The sequence below is a fragment of the Elephantulus edwardii genome, unplaced genomic scaffold (genome assembly GCF_000299155.1).
Source record: "Elephantulus edwardii isolate Elephantulus edwardi_28Jun2011 unplaced genomic scaffold, EleEdw1.0 scaffold00082, whole genome shotgun sequence".
Lineage (NCBI taxonomy): Eukaryota > Metazoa > Chordata > Mammalia > Macroscelidea > Macroscelididae > Elephantulus > Elephantulus edwardii.
In genome coordinates, this window is record NW_006399832.1 from 14,297,189 (window position 1) to 14,310,882 (window position 13,694).

Below are 13,694 nucleotides of genomic sequence, written 5' to 3' on the forward strand. Positions count from 1 at the left end.
GTGTATTTGTTTATATTTTTTAAAGGTCTTTGCAATAAATAAGTATCACACAATCTCAGGACTTCTATTTTTCTACATTCTTCTATAAGACCATATTTTCAAATACCAATACTTCTTTGTGTCCAAACTAACATCCGAGTCATCAGTTATTATTTTATAGTAAATGTTAATTTTTTAAAAATCAACTTCAGACTGCATAAATGGATTGCTTTTGTGTACCTTTAATCTGAAATCAATCCATAGCTTATTCTCCATTGAGGTTTTTGTAGTCACTGGTGGCCTACTGGTGAGAATCTGCATTGCAATCTTGAAGGCATGTTCAAATCTACCAGCTGCTCTGCTGGAGAAGGGTGAGCAAACTCCTCCCATACGATTAACTTCCTCTGAAAATCCATTGGAGGTCAACTATGAGTCGGTTCCAACTCAACAGTAAACAAAAACAACAAATTGGCAGGAGGAGATTGCCCATTCTTTTTCTGTGGAGCAGCTGCTGGATATGAACCCAGAGCTTTTGGGACTGCAGCACAGCTTCTTACCACTAGGTTACCAGAGCTTCCTAGAAAACTTCAGTTTCTTCATTTTATCTAGTGATTGATGCATAAATTTGAACAAAGTTGTATTAGCCAGTCTTGTATACTTATGGACATTAGCCCTTCATTGATAATATTGCTTTCCAGGATATACCTTGAAATTTTATTATTGGTAATAAATTTTATGTCATTCCTCTTTTAGTTTTTTACTCCATGTACAGTAGATTACATATTTATCTGATTCAAGATGGTCAATACCAGTCCATTTCAGTTCATTAATGATCTATTGACCTTTACATATTTTTCTAGTTTCAAACTTTGCATGTGTATTCCAAGTTTTTATTATCAGTGGACATTTGTCTCTGTTTCTCTTCATTTTGATTCATGTAACACCAACAAATTAAAATTCTTGATTGGCCAAAATCTTTAATTCAGTCACATAATTAGTCTCTATGTAAAGAGTTAGAGGGGGGGGAAGAAAAAACAACCCTCAAAGAGATGGATTGATATAGTGGCTTCAAAAAAAAAGTCTTATATAATACAGTGAGTGTGAGGATCTTATATAATACAGTGAGTGTGAGGATGTCACATAATTGGGAAAATTTGTATACTATTGCATTCAAGGTAACTATGTCCAATTATCTACTGATTGTTAGGAGCACAATTAAAATTTCCCATTTGAAGTAAAGCATGCTTTTAATCTAATCTCTTCTGAGTTACAAAATAAACAAATTAGACACTCAGGCTTACATGTTAAGGGGAGAAAAAGAAACACCATGAGAGTGTGATCAATATTCTGAAGAGTAAAAAATAACTGGAACTTCCAACATAAAATGCTTTGAACCTACACTGGAAATTTAGGACCTCGACTGTGAGAGGAAAAGAAAATTCTATTCTTTAAAGTATTCCACTCTAAAGCTGAGGTAATGGGGGTAATTGCATTGAAAGTAGGGAGATTGGCTTGGGATAGAGCAGGGTTCAGAGTTAGTGTGCATAGGGTGGTTGTAAGTCACAGTTGACTTGAGAGCACTTAAAAACAGCAACACCAATAACAGCTTATAATTATTGAAAAATTGATATTTACATTCGTTATAAGTTGACTATCAAAAAGATAAATAACTGGTTATGACTTGTAGAGAAGAAGAAAAACTGTGGTAATTTATTCTTTTGATTGTTTAAAAGCACTGTTGTTGTTGTTGTGATGTGCTGTTGAGTCGCCTGTGACTCATAGCGACCCTATGTACAACCGCCCTAAACTCTGCCCTATCCTGTGCCAATCTCACTATCTCTGACACATCTGCCCCCATTATCCCAGTCACTGAACCAATTCATCTCATTGAGGGTCTTCCTCTCCTGCACTGTCCCTCCACTCTCCCAAGCATGATGTCCTTCTCCAAGGACTGGTCCCTCCTTGCAACATTTCCAAAGTATGTCAGAAGAAGCTTTAGAATTCTTGCCTCCAAGGAGCAGCCCAGCTTCACCCTCTCCAGGACAAATCTGTTTGTTTTCCTAGCATTCCTTGGTATATTATATTCTTCTCCAAAACCACAGCTCAAAGGCATCTATTCTCCTTCTATCATCCCTAGTCATTGTCCAGCTCTCTGATGCATAGCAAGTGATTGCAAAGATCATGGCATGTATCAGGCACACCTTAGTTTCCACACTGACATCTTTGCATTTCAACACTTTAGAGAGGTCTCTAACCACAGACTTTCCCATGGCAATATGCCTTTTCATTTCCTGGCTGCTGGTGCCAAGAGTGTTGACTGTGGAGCTAAGCAAACCAAAACTGTGAATAATCTCAATCTCTTCACCATCCATTATGATGCTGCCAATTGCCCCAGTGGTGAGAAACTTTGTTTTCTTGATATTGAGTCTCAGTCCATACTGAAGACTGTAGTCCCTGACCTTTCACAGCAAGAGTTTTAAGTCCTCCTAAGTTTCAGCAAGCAGGGCTGTGTCATCTGCATAACTCAGATTGTTGATTAGTCTTTCTCCAATCCTGATGCCATACCTCGTAGAGCTCAGCCAGGTGAGGCTTTTTTTTTCTTAATAAGTATATCACATATATTTCATTGGGATCAAGATCATTCATTATACATAGTGATACTTGCACAGAAACATACATAAAATATTTTCAGAGAAGTAAACACACACATACACACTCATATGAAAACACAATACACACATTCATAAGGAAACATGATACACACATTCATAAAAAATACAACACAGATGTTCACAAGAAAACAAGACTGAAATGCTATTCATGTAATAAGATAGCTTTACTCTATTACGAAATCTTTTACTGTGAATTCTAATGTAGCTGCACATGAAAAAATGAACTAAAGAGAATCTATTAAATAGGACACCCAAATTATCATCAGTGGTGGTTTCAGAAGGTATTCTAGACTCCTTACATTGTATATAATTAATTGACTTCTCCCTTGCAAATCTAGAATGGTGAGAGTTATGAAACATCCTTTGCACAATTGGAAAAAAGCACATACCAAAACACCTCTATTTGGTGATTGAAAAGAGGAAAACTCTGAGAAATCTGCATAAACTTAAGTCAAATATTAATGAAACTAATCTTACTTTTCAAAGTGCTAAAGAGCAATAATGGTAATCTAGATACTTAGGTTCACCTGATTAAGGCCATGGTTTTAGCAACTACTTGTTATGCTTCAGAGAGCTGGACAGTTATTAGGAACGGTAGAATTGATACCCTTGAGTTTTGGTGCTGGAGAAGAGTACTGAACATACTATAGATCAAATCAAACAGATCTATCCTGGAGAGGGTAAAGCCAGGTAGCTTCTTGAAGGCAAGGATTTTGAACCTCTGTTTCATATACTTTGAGTACATGGCCAGGAGGCACCAGTCCCTGGAAAAGGACATCATGCTTGGAATGGTGGAGGGATAGCTCAGTAGAAGGAGACCATGGATAAAATAGATTGAAATAGTAACTGGAGCAATAGGGGTAGGTTTTTTGGAGACAGGGAGACTAGCTCAGGATAAGACAGAATTCCGACCTATTGTACGAGAAGAGTCGTTTTGCAGACTACATGATGGCACATAGCAACAACAACTTAACTTTGTAAAACCTATGCAAATTTACTTTTTGTTTTTGCAATTTTCAACGTACCTAGATATGTTTATATTATTTATATATTATTTATTTAAAGTTATCATCATTAAAAAATTACGGAAATAATCATATATAATCTGTTTTAATCTGTCATCCAGAGCAAAAGAATAATAAGGTCTAAAATTAAGAAAGGCATATGCTAAAATTCTACCTTTTCACTATACCTATTTAATCTGTGTGTTGAACAAATGATTTGTGAAGCTGTACTCTGTGAAGAAGAACGTAGCATCAGAATTGGAAGAGGATCTATAAATAACCTTTACTATGCAGATGAAACAACCTTGCTTGCTGAAAGTGAAGTCAACTTGAAGCACTTGCTCCAGAAGATCAAACATTGCAGTCTTCACTATTGATTGCATCTCAATGTTGAGAAAACAAAATATTCTCACAAGACTGATAGTTGACATCATAATAGATGGAGCGAAGATTGAAATGATCAACAATTTCATATTACTTGTTTTCCACAATCAATGCCCTTGGTCCTAGCAGTAAAGAGACATTTTACACTGTGAAAGTCTGCAGTCGGAGACATCTCCAACTTACTTACATCATTGATTTTAGTTTGAGGACTAAGGTGAACTTGATTCAGATCATAATCTTTCCAATCACTTGCTGTACTGCTGAAAGCTGGGTCATGGATAAAGGTGACAGAAGAAAAATGGCTCCTTTTGAACTATAATATTGAGAGTGTGAAATACCCATGGACTGACAAATGAAGAAAAATATTTCTTGGAGAAGGTGAAGTCAGACGGTAAGGGAGATAAAGTCTCTTCTTGCATACATTCAGCTTGTGGCTAGGTAAGGCTTTTCTCTGGAGAAGGACATTATTCTTGGAAATATGAAGGCCAGCTACAAATAGGAAGACCTTCAACCAGGTAGATTGACAGAGTGACTACAGCAGTTGTCTTTAGTGTGTCAGATGTTGTAAGGATGACACAAAATAAGATACGGTTCAGATCAGACTCAAGTTTCTGAGTGTAATGGACTCAATGGCCCCTAATAACATCAACAATCACATAAAAATAGAGAAATATTACTCCAGATCTCTCAAAAATGTATATTTTCCTAAGTAGTTTTCTAAGTTTAAGTAAATTTTTGCAGTTTACGTATCAAAATCCTGAACTACTGAATATTAACATTTATAATCTACTGACTTCTATGTAACTTCACTAATTATTTGTGGACATTTCTTCATCTATAGCACAGTGAGTTAAGCATTGCTTACTATATGAAAGAGCAAAGGTTACAACATATCAACTCAAGAGAATTCATATACTTTGGGCAGGTTGTTAGGAGGGGATATTCCTTAGAAAAGGACATCATGCTTGGGAAGATAGAGGGTCAATAAAGGAGGAAATGAGTTTCAATGAGATGGGCTGACAAAGTGACTGCAGCTGTAGGCTCAAGTATGTGGATGATGAGAATGACATACGATAGGACATGGTTCATATCTGTTGTTCATAACTCAATGGCACCTAACAAAACTGTCATCTATGACGGAATAATAAAAAAGTATGTGACAACTCTGTCAGGTACAACAATGTTAATACACATCAACATTGAATCCACTCCAGTGGATTTAGATTGAAGTTTAAATTTTCATTACAATTCATGCTTTATTTTCCTTTTCCCCCCAAATCTGATTTCATTTTCTGGAAAAAATGTAAAGAATTAAAAGAGAAAAAATTATTCCTCCCCCAGTAATATAGAGTAGGGCTATGTAGCCCTGGAAGAACTTAGCAGGCAGTGCCAAGAAATCGGGAAGACAGCCATCTGGCCAATTGATTGCAAGATATTTTTATTCCTATTCCAATAAAAGGGCATCCAATAGAGTGTGGAGATTTCTAAACAATACCAGTAATATCATACACAAGCAAAATTCTGCTGAAGATTATACAAAAGCCACCGTTATAGTACATTAGCAGAGAACTACCAAAAATACAAGCTGGATTTAGAAGAGATCATGGCACTTGGGTGATTATGGACAATGTTAGATGGATCTTGGCTGAAAGCAGAGAGTATCATAGGAATGTCTATCTGTGTTTCATTGACTATGCAAAGGCGTTTGACTGTGTGGACCATAACAAACTGTGGCTGACTCTGAGAAGAATGGGAATCCCAGAACACTTGATCATACTAATGCAAAACCTATACTTGGACCAAGAGTCAGTCATCAGAACAGAGCAAGGAAACACTGAATGGTTCAAAATTGGAAAGGGCATACGCCAGGGATGTGCCCGGTCTCCATACCTTTTCAACCTGTGTGCAGAACTGATTATCCAGGACGTTGGGCTATATGAGGAGAAGTGCGGCATCGGAATTGGTGGAAGATCTATAAACAATCTGCATTATGCGAACGACACACCCTGCTTGCCGAAACTGAGGAGGACCTGAAGTGCTTGCTGCAGAGGGTCAAGGACTGCAGCCGTCAATATGGATTGAGCCTCAATGTGAAGAAGGCAAAGATTCCCACTACTGGACCAATTGGTAGCAGCAGGATGGATGGTGAAGAGATTGAGATTGTTCACACCTTTAGTTTTTTGGCTCCACAGTCAACACTCTTGGCAGCAGTAGCCAGGAAATGAAAAGGCATATTGCAATCGGAAAGTCTGCTGTTGGGGACCTTTCCAAAGTTCTGAAGAGCAATGGTGTCTCTCTGGAGACTAAGGTGTATCTGATACAGGCCATGGTCTTTGCAATCACTCGTTATGTGTCAGAGAGTTGGACAATGACTAGGGAGGATAGAGGGAGAATTGATGCCTTTGAGCTGTGATGCCTGAGAAGAGTTTTGGCGTACCGTGGACTGTTAAGAAAATAAACAGATTCATGCTGGAGAAGGTTAAACCAGACTGATCCTTGTAGGGAAGGATTCTGAGGCTTCATCTGACATACTTTGGACATGTTGTAAGGAGGGACCAGTCCTTGGAGCGACTCGACGGCATGTAACAACAACAACAACTCATGTGAAGCTTAAAGCTGGACCAAGAGGCAGTCACCAGAACAGATCAAGAAAACACTGTTGTGGATTGCGTCCAAATAGAGCATGATTCATAGCGACCCTATGAACAAAAGGCCTGAAGCCTCTCTACAACTATTGATATTTATCAAAGTTCATAGAGTTTCTAAAGGCATGTTGTTTAGGAAGTGGATGCCACTGATTCCAAACCTGTCATAGTATTATATTGCTGTTATGTGCCATTGAGTTGCCTGCGATTCACAGCAACCCTTTGTACAACAACTCTGAACTCTTTCCTGTCCTGGGCCTGTCTCACTAATTACAACACACCAACCCACATCGCCAAAGATACTATATAAATCCATCTCATTTGGGGTCTTTCTTTCCTGTGTTGTCCATCCACCCAACTGAGCATGAAGTCCTTCTCTAAGGACAGATCTCTCCTGGCCATGGGCCCAAAGTAACTGAGGTGGAGCTTCAAAATCCTAACGTCTAAGGAGAGACTTTGTTTCACGCTCTCCAAGACAGACCAGTTTATTTTCTGGAAGTCTATTGTACGTTAAAGACTCTTTTCCAGTACCACAACTTGAAGGCATATATTCTTCTTCTGTCATCCTTAGTCATTGTCCAACTCTCTGAAGCAAAACAAGTAATTAATAATATCATGGCCTGCATTAGGAGCACCTTTGTATCTAGACTGGCATCGTTGCTGTTCAGCATTCTGAAAGGTCCTTGACTTTTTGAAGCAAATGCTTCAGTTCTTCTTCAGATTCAGCAAGCAAGGTTGTGTCATCTGCATATTATAAGAAGTTAATGAATCTCCCTCCAGTCTTGATGACACACTCCTCCTCATACAGCCCTGTTTCCTGAATGATCTGTTCTGCATACAGATTGAAAATTTACGGGGACAGGATACATCCCTGACACACTCCTATTCTGATTTTGAACCATACAGTATTTCCTTGCTTTGTTCTAAGGACTGCTTCCTGGTCCAAGTATAGGTTTCCTATAAGAATGATCAGATTCATTTTCCTCTAGGTTAGTTCATTCTATTTCTTTCCTTACAATGTCCAGTTTTCCTACATTCATGCTTTTCACATTCTACATACCAATTGTTAATTTCTTCTTACAACTGTTTCTCCTCCTTTTTGTTTCCAAAGTTGAGGGCTCAACTTCAAGGTTAGCCATAATTAATTGACTATGCCTTTGCATAGTCAAAGAAACACAGATAGATATTTTGTCTGGTTCTCTGCTCTCTGCCAAGATCCACCTATCATTGGCAATAATAAACTTAGTGTCATGGACTCGTCTCTTCTACATCTGATACTGTGGTGATGTTTGTTTGCCTTGAGGAAACACTACCTAGGTCAAAATCAGAAAAGGAATCTATTAGAGATGTGTCCTATATCTCCATATCTTTTCAATCTGTGTGCAGGACAGGTCACTTGAGACACTGGACTGTATGAAGAGGAATATAGCATCAGGATTAGAGGAAGACTTGTCAACAACCTTTGTTATGCAGATGACACAACTTTATTTGCTGAAACTGAGGAAAGCCTGAAGCATTTGCTGTAGAGGGTCAAAAGTCTATAGTTTTCAATATGGATTGAAGGTCAAAATCAAGAAGACAAATATCTTTCAACAATGGGCCAATTGGCAGCATCATGACAGATGGTAAAAAGACTGAGATTGTTAACAATTTCAACTTGCTCAGTTTAACAATTAACACTCTTGGGACCAGGAGTCAGGAAATCAAAAGACAAATTTACATTAGAAAATCTGCTGTCAGGGACCTCTCCAGAGTTTGAAGTCACAGTAACTGGATTCATGACAGTAAGGTGTCTCATAGACAGTGAAATTAGATCAAGATAGTGCTGGGTTCAAAGCTTTTGCATATAGGGTCACTATGAGCCATAATTGACTTGATAATACATAACAACAACAACACAAAGTTGGTAAGAGCACACACCTTACTGATTGAACTCCTGAAACTAAACCCTGACAGAAATCCTTTTTTGTTTGACTTTAGAAAGTTTGTTAGTCTCTCTCTAATTCAGCTTCCTTCCTGAGAGATAATATTATGGGAATTATATAAAGAAATTCAAATGAAGCACCACTTTCTGAACATACTTTATGTTGTTCTGCTATTAATCCTGGGGACATTTAGCCAAATTCGAAAGAATTATTATCTATTTGAAATTATATAGGTGAAGGTGTGTGAGTGTGTGTGTATGCACATGTACGTGACTCTATGCTGAGTAAAAGCTTTGTTGAAATAGACTGACGATACATAAATAAAAATTTCTGAATAATTAGAAAGCTCTAATTATTGAAATGATTTGCTTATGAGTTCATGAATTTTATCACCAGAGTTAGTCAGGCAGAGTCAAATTACCACATACTGCTGATTTTGTTGAAGCAAATAAGGCACTTAAGAGATTTGGATTCAATGACCTCCAAGATTCATTTGAGTTAAAAAATTCTATGAATTAAATACAAACTGGAACCAACTGTCTTAGAATAAAAGGCAGTCCTTCTGGCACCTTCTCTGTTTTACTACCCATTAATTTAGACATAAAGGCCCCCTAGAGATGAACATTCATTCTTTACTCTTCTGAATAGAATATATATATATTTTTTTTCCTCAGCTATTGCGAGCTGGAGCCTAATACCATGGTATTTTATTCCCAGCAGACATTCTGACTATGCCTGCCATTATGCACATTTGTTATTAGCAACATTATTGGCACAATGATAATTTCTAAACATTACATTTCACTGGTGATGAAATTGATAATATTAATTTCTATATTTTTGAGTTGAAACCAAGTCATAGTTGTCTTTCCAATGAGTTTTCAGAGGCAGTAAATTGTATAGGAGTAGATTGTCCATCTTTCTCCTACTGAGCAGCTGGTGAACTTTGAATCACATACATTAGAGGTGGCAGCACAATTCTTTACCACTAAGCTACCAGAACTATTCCTCAAATGAAATTAAATGAAGATGATAGATTGGTTCAGATTGTTGGAATGACTAATAAAGTCAGTGTCATTTAAAATTATTGTTTAATACAACTTTCCAAATCATAATATTTAATATACAATTTAAGAACTATTGGCACAGAGCCTTTCCTGGGATCTATGTATAATTTACTTGGAGGAATAGCTGACACATACTTTCAAACATTCACTTTACACTGTCACTTTGCAGTCATTTTCAGATGATTCTTTATAGTCTCCCTCAATTTGCAAGCTGATTTACATGCTCTGTGTCTGTTGAAAATGCCATGATATTTTCAATCTGTTCCACTTAACAAATTTGTTGCACAGTTGGAAAACTATATCAACAATTCTTTCATGATATGAATTTGCATAGAAAGGCGATGCCCCTGTGTTAATCGTTTCAAGGTTGTCCCTTTGCCTTGTTTATTAATGGAACAATGTTAAAAAAGCAAATTTTTGGGCAATATTATCTTTCTGTCCTTTTACCTATGTTTATTATAAAATTTTAATTCATGTTGTGCAAGCACAAATAAAAAGGTCATTTCAAGGAAATTGTTTTTTTAAATAGATATATTTTTTAAATTCAACCAATATTATATATCTTGCTTATATCAGTAATTACTTTCCTCTTCCCCACTTTTAAGAGGTATTTATTAGAACTATAAACTGCCTAAAATAACTTGAGTATTCTGGATTAAGCGTGGTTATGCCTCACGGCAGAGGAATACAACTGAATTCTTATCCTTCATCACCACAACTTTCAGAATTACATGTTTATATCAATATATTTATGGATATAAATTGATAGCCAAGGTTCAGATCTGTAGTTGTAAGGGTCACTCTGAGTGGTAGTTGACTGCATCACACCTAACAACAATAACTGTATATTTATGGGTGAGGCTTTTAAAGATTAGATAGATTTTATTAAAAACCTGAGCCAACCATTTTAAGATGTGAACTTAGTTCTATTATCTACAGAGCAAGACTCTCCCAAGAAGAGAGGAGAGAAGGAAAGAAGGGACGGAAGAATTGAAGTTGTTTAGAAGAAGTTTCAAAGCAGGAGAAAATCAAGGGTACAAGGAAATAATTTGTTTAGATAACTAATAGACCACAGAACCTCCATTTGTTGACATTGAGATAAGCACAACCAGATAGTGCTTAGCTACTACTTCTAACTGTTCTGAAAGTTATCACAATAGAAAGTTTTAGTCATATGGAAGAAACATATGAAACAAAACTTTAAAACATAAAAAAAAAAGTAATAGCATGACTGGAAAAATAGTGTTTAAACTCCCGAAACTCTGGCTTTTTTGCCCACCCTTCAAGATTGAAATTAAAATTTTCATTGTGTTTCTACTTTCAACAAAATGTACATAAGTTGATAAAATGAACAATAACATCAGACAGATTCCTGATCCTTAGAAAAATTAATCCCATGATACCAAGGAGGTCTTACTGTTCTTAGGTGCCACGGAGAAGTATACAACCCATAGGAACACTGTGAACAATTATCTGAACTCTGTCATATCCTGTGCCGTCCTCATGATTTCTGACACACAAGAGCCCATCACAGTAGTCATTAGGTCAATCCATCTGGTTGAGGGTCTTCCTCTCTTTTGGCAACCTTTCCAAGCACGATGCTCTTCTCAAGAAATAGCATTTCCCAGGAACATAGCCAAAGTGTGTAAGATGAAGTTTTATCCTGGAGCACTCTGGCTACATTTTCTTCAAGATACATTTACTTAATTGTTTTTGTTTTTTTTGTTGTTGTTTTCTTTTTTAATCAGACTATGAGATATTCAGTATACTTCTCTAACACCATAACTCAAAGGCATCAGTTATTCTGTCATCCTTATTCATTGTCCAGCTCGCTAGTGCTTTTAGCAAGAGACTGAAAAGGCCATGGCTTGAGTCAGGCACATTTCATCCACGAACTGAAATTTTGCACTTTGGCAGCATTATATACTAAAATTGTACATAAGGTTTTCAAAGGGCTATTATTTTGGAAGTGGAGGTCCAATCCTTCTTCATAGTCTGTCTTAATTTCAGTTTTCAGCTTTAGAAAAATACTTGATAGAAAGAGAATATTAAAGATCATTTCCAGTTATACAGCTAGTCAATTTGTTGTTGATTCTACCTCCTCATTGGCTAATATATCATGGTTTAGTCCACCCTCCCTGCCCTGCCAGCTTGCCCCACTATTCCCTCACTGGCCCCGCCAGCCACTTTCTCCGTCCTTACCCTAGCTAACTCAGAAATAGAGTCTAAGGCTTTTCTACTCCATTAGTGATGGTTGTGCTATGAGCAGGTCTTGGGGTGGGACGAACAGACCGGGAAGAAAGACCAAATTGTGTCAGGAAAATCGGGACGAGAACAGGACATATGGATCTTGGTTGAAAGCTAGAGTATCAAAGGAATGTCCAGTTTTGCATTGAATATACAAAGGAATTAGACTGTGGATCACAACAAATTGTGGCTAACCTTGAGAAAAATAGGAATCCCCAAACACCTGACTGTACTTATGTGAAACTTATTCTTGAACCAAGAAGCAGTCCTCGGGACAGAGAAAGGACACTGCATGGTTCAAAATCAAGAAAAGAAGGCATCAGAGATGTGTTCTATCTCGATAACTTTTCAACCTATATTTGGAACAGATTATTCGGGAGGCTGGACATTATGAGGAAGAATGTGGCATCAGGATTTGAGGAAGATTTATCAATAATATGCTCTACAGAGATCACACAACCTTGCTTGCTTAAACTAAGGAGAACCTATAGTGCTTGTGTCAGTCTTCAATGTGGACTTAAGCTCAACATCAAGACAACAAAATTCTCACTACTGGACCAATTGGCAGCACCATGATAATGGAGATGAGATTGAGATTGTCAACAATTTCAGCTTACTTGGTTCCACAATCAACACTCTTGACACAAGCTGTCAGGAATTCAAAAGAAGAATTGCATTAGGAAAATCTACTGTCAATGATCTCTCCAGAATGCTAAAGAGGAAAACTGTCATTCTAGAAACGAAGATATATTCAGAATATGTTTGTTGTTGTTGTTTGATGCCGTCGAGTCGTAGACAACTCATAGGGACCCTATGAACGAACAGTCTGAGCACTGTTCATACATAGAGTTTCCAGAGGCAAGCCATTTCGGAAGTGGATGCTGCTCCTGCTTCCAGATTCAGAATGTAGTCTCTGAAATTACTTGCTATGCCTCAAAAAGCCAAACATTGAATAAAGATAACAAAGAATTGATGCTTTTGAGTTGTGGTACTAGAGAAGAATAACAAACATACCATGAACTCCAAAAAGAACGAACAGGTCTTTTCTGTAGAGGATGAAGCCATGTCGCTCCTTGGACGCTAGGATTTTAAAACACCATCTCATACACTTTGAGAATTTTGCCAAGAGGGATCAGTTCTTGGAGAAGGACATCACACTTGGAAGGAGGGACAGGGTAAGAGAGGAAGGCCCAGGATGGGATAATAGGGGTAGGTATATCTGAGAGAGTGAATATGGCTCAAGATAGGGCAGGGTTCAGAGCTATTGTAGGGTCGCTATGGGTTCAAATCACCTCAATGGCTCATAACAACAATAACAAATATTAAAACTGGAATAATACTAAAATTGAAATTAAAGTAGTAGCATTTGCCAAAGTTAAAGTTCAGAATCCGGGAATGAATAAAAGGAAGGGAGGAACATAAACAGGAAACAGAGTGAGGAGATATTTTGTGGTGCAGACAATGCCATGGAGTAAAATCTGTATGATCCATTAAATGGAAAACTGGCTAACTCCGTAAACTTTCACTTAATGTAAATAATGACCAAAAAGAGAAAGGAAGTGCCAGAATTGTTAACAGTTGCCATGAAATCAATTCATGCTAACTCCTTATATGTATAATGAACTCCATGCATGCAAACATCATACAGGTAAAGTAGTTGTAGTTTTTCATGGTATTTGGAAACACTTATATGATTGTTTGAAGTTGAAATTACCAGTAGTAAAGAACTGTATGTACTTTATATGAGCAATGCAGTGCTTCCTAATAACTT